The sequence below is a fragment of the Cricetulus griseus genome, chromosome 3, assembly GCF_003668045.3.
Source record: "Cricetulus griseus strain 17A/GY chromosome 3, alternate assembly CriGri-PICRH-1.0, whole genome shotgun sequence".
Taxonomy (NCBI): Eukaryota; Metazoa; Chordata; class Mammalia; order Rodentia; family Cricetidae; genus Cricetulus; species Cricetulus griseus.
In genome coordinates, this window is record NC_048596.1 from 190,966,924 (window position 1) to 190,971,213 (window position 4,290).

The 4,290-nt window shown below is 37.1% G+C and overlaps 1 pseudogene; it reads left to right on the top strand.

Moving 5' to 3' along the window:
* The first annotated feature begins 478 nt into the window (after positions 1-478).
* On the top strand, positions 479-2,326 carry LOC113834690 (annotated as a pseudogene).
* Positions 2,327-4,290: the final 1,964 nt, after the last annotated feature.

Consider the following 4,290-nt stretch of genomic DNA (forward strand, 5'->3'; position numbering starts at 1 on the left):
GAGCCAGAGCAGACAGCTTTCTTGAAGCCCTTTTTTATTTTTGTTTTTGCTGTTCAAATGATTGACAGGCCCATATTGGATCAACCCCTAAGGGGCAAAACAGCATAATTTCTTTGTTCTTTATCCGAAAGCCTCAACCGAGATAGTAATTTTAGGGTCTTTTTTACAGTTTAAGACCACAACAACGACAAGCAAGCCTCAGCCCAGGGCAAGAGAGAAGATGTCATTGATTCAGGGAGTCAATAGGTAGTTGCAGCAGCAGCCTGAATGATCCTGCAGGGAGGACGCAGAGAAGTCACTCTGCGTGGAGCCGGTAATACATAAAAGTACTGGTTTAAATGCTAATGCCAAAGTATGGCAAGAAATTCATTCTGGAAATCCAGATGGCACTCCTCTGAATGAAAGTTTCTGGCATGAAAACGCAGCCACATCTGGATTTTTTCCTGAGGGTAATACAGAAAATTCAGAAGATATATGCAAGGAATATGAAGTAATGTATTCTCTAGCTTGGGAGTCCACAAGGAATACTTCAGACATGGAGGAGAAAGATGATGGAATGATTTCAGGACCTGAAGATCTGCATTACCAAATAAACGATGCATCTGGAGAAAGCAGCTCAACAATTTCTACAGAAGATTTAAAAGAATGTTTGAAAAAACAATTAGAGTTCTGTTTCTCCTGAGAAAATTTATCAAAGGATCTTTACTTGACATCTCAAATGGATGGTAATCAGTTCATTCCAATATCGACAGTTGCCAACCTGGAGGAAATAAAAAAAAACTGACCCCAGATCAAGATTTAATTCTTGAAGTGTTGAGATCTTCTCCTCTAGTACAAGTTGATGAAAAGGGAGAGAAGGTGAGACCAAGTCATAAGCGTTGTATTGTAATTCTCAGAGAAATTCCTGAAACAACACCATTAGTGGAGGTAAAAGCTTTGTTTAACAATGGAAACTGCCCCAAAGTGATAAGCTGTGAATTCGCACAAAACAGCACTTGGTATATCACTTTCCAGTCAGACACAGATGCACAACAGGCTTTTCAATATTTAAGAGAAGAAGTTAAAACGTTTCAGGGCAAGCCATTCATGGCAAGAATAAAAGCCACTGCTATATTTTTGGCTAAGAATGATTATCCATTAATGGATTTTAGTATGTTTACTCAACCCATTCAGATGTCAACTCAATATCCCTCACCAGTCTTTATGCAGCCAGTGTATTACACTCATCAGCAGTACTCAGGATATAGTACTGTGCCTCAGTCTTGGTTTCCAAGTCCTGCACCTTACTGTGTAACAGTACAGGCTCCTTTTCACACTGGTAGTTTTGTGAATGGCTTTACCTCACCAGGATCGTATGAAACAAATGATATTGCTATTAATATTTGCCCACCATTCCAAAACAATCCTTGGAAGCCTCATTTTAGGTCATACTGTGGTTCAGAACACTCAAAAGAAGGATCTGTATCATTGGGGGATGGACCACTGAGCAGATCTAGTTCATCAACTGAAGCAAAGGCTTCAACACCAAAGTTTGACTTAGTAGCTACAAATGTTCCTCCTTTTCCTGGAAGTTCATCAAGAATGCCAGATGAACTTGTGTTGGAGAATAGAATGTCTGATGTCATTAAAGATGTCAAGAAAGAAAAGGATAGTGAAGAAGTGAGTGTTAGTTTCCCAGTGCTCAGAGGATGAACGGAAAGACTTTGCTTCTGTCCAGCAACTCAGTTTAAATCTCAGTCCTTCTTGCACTGCTGAGCTTCCTGCATTAAGCACAACTCAGCAAGAGGAGGATCAAAGGGAGGATTCCTCACCTCCAAAGGATGTTATCAACCAGATGACTGTCCCAATTTCCTCCCCAGCTACTGCAAAGCCATCAAGGCCACACACTGCTTCACCTTGCTGTAGTAAGGTAAACACACCCACAGCTGTGAGTCTACAGGAACCTCGAAAGTTAACTTACACTGAAGTGTGTTGGAAGCATCCTAAAAAAAACAGCTTCAGTTCCTGTACAACCGCTAAGGGAAATGCCTTCTAATGTGGCAACTCCCAACAGAAAGGAAAAGAATGAGTGCCCAAGAAGCCTGTTGAGAAAACACAAGAGAAACCTGAAAAAAGGGCTAGTAAGTATCATTCTGTCTTTCGAGGCAATACCATTCCCCAAGTAGCAGCTAGAAAAATCAGGGAACAGAGACGCCAGTTTAGCCATAGGGCTAAACCTCAGGGAGTGTCTCAAAGTAAAGGGAAAAAGCGGTTTGTCCCGCCCAGATCACCAAAACAAAAGCAAAACATAACAAAAACTACTCAGAAACTTGTCTCTTCCCACTAAACTTGAGCCTATATTGAACTGTTTTGAAGGGAGGAAGTAGCCAGGAAAGATGGGAAGTATGTCCTTATATATGATATATTTTGGAATTTTAAGACATTCCCAAACTTCAACTCAAAGTGATTTTCAACTGTTGGATATTTCCAATGAGTATAAATATATATAAATATTTATATATACGCATATATTAAATATAATTGTTCTATTTTTGCTTTTGATGTTAATTTGCAGGGATTTCTGCCTGGGATCAATTTTGATGGTTCAGATTTAGTTTGGGAAAGAAAACAAAAAATATTATACATCCTTCAGTATAGGAGATGAGGGAGTCGGAGAATAAAGTTTTTGAAGAACCATTTCTGTAAAAATTAGAAATTAATTTTTTTTATTCTATTAAATGTTTGGCTTGAAAACTGCCATCTCTGACGAATGGCCTTGTGTTGAAGAGCAGGTCAGTAGAAGAGGTGTCTGTTCTGGGTGTGACTATGGACAAAGTGATTGAAGCCAAATCTTTTGTCATGTTAGTAAATGATTTGAAACCTGAATGTAATACTTGAGTACATCTTTTTGTAGTTTGGAATTTAGTTTGATTTTTGAAATTACTAATACTGTATTGTAAAGTTGATGGGAAGGGCATGCAGCGGAGGGGAGGGAGAGGGAGAAGGGATTGCCATGTGAACCAAGATTGTTCCTAATTTTAAACTAATAAAAAAACAAAACAAAACAAAATGTTGTATTGTACTGAGCTAGCTATTAAGCTCTGATTGGGTGTGAAGCTCTGAGTACTGATCAGTCTGATATTCAAGAAAAGGATAGAGATGATCCAAAAGAAATTGACAAATTCTGTTCCAGACCTGAATAATGGATAGGTTAAATAGATTTCAGAGGTTCAAACTGCCCTGTGACTAGACACATTGTTTTACTGGTTTGTTAATCTCTGTTCTTTGAGTCTTCACCTCTACAACCAAAATAACACACCATTTCCTGGATTGTGATTTCTCACTACTTTGACCAACTTAATCAAATCATAGATCTAACCTAACCATTATAATGGATTATTGAAAAATTTTATTCTTCTATCAAGAAAATTAGAATTTTAGGATGGATTAGAATTTTAGGATGCAGGATGGTACTAGTTTGCCATTAATTTATTTGTATTGGTGTTAAAAACATAAAAGTGCTTCTAGATTGGGAGTCATACACATCTTCATCCAGCTTTATAGGCAAAGGCAGATGGATCTAAATTCTAGGCCCACCTGGTTTACATGAGATTCAGTCCATCCAGAACTACCTAATGAGAGTCCGTGTCTCAAAAAAAAAAAAAAAAAAAAAGAAAGATTTAGCTATGTGACTGACTTTTTAAAATGATATAAAAGGGAAAAATGTAAGAATTAATTTGGGAAGATTTATTTTCTCATACAGTGTTTGTCTTCTTTTCCCCTCCCCACCAAGAAATACAGTTTATGATTCACTGACTCAAACAGCAAGTCAAGAAATTGTTGAGATAAATTGAGAGAGATGGTTGAGCAAAATAAATGCATAATTTCTCAGTGAATAAAGTGATAGCTTTCATATATTAAATATGCAAGTTTACATACTGGTATTTAGAAAACAGTTCAAATATGAAAAGCCGTGTTGCATTCATCTATTAGAAGTCATACCATTTTTATAGTTGTATGTAGGGTAGTGGTTTCTTTTTCTGCTTAGGTTTAGTTACAGAGGTAATGACCATCCCGTACATTAGTGAGTTACATATGTAAATCTTGAAACTGTAAATTGTGCACACTGGAAACACCAATGTGAGGTCAATATCATAGCAATATATTTAAAATGAATGTAAATGCAAATTAATTTATATTACTGTGAAACTGATCTTCCAACACCTAAGTGTCAGAGATTTGTTTTTCTGGGTAATTCTGAAGAACTTTGAAAACACTGACAATTCCTGTAACCCCAATTATTACGTCTTT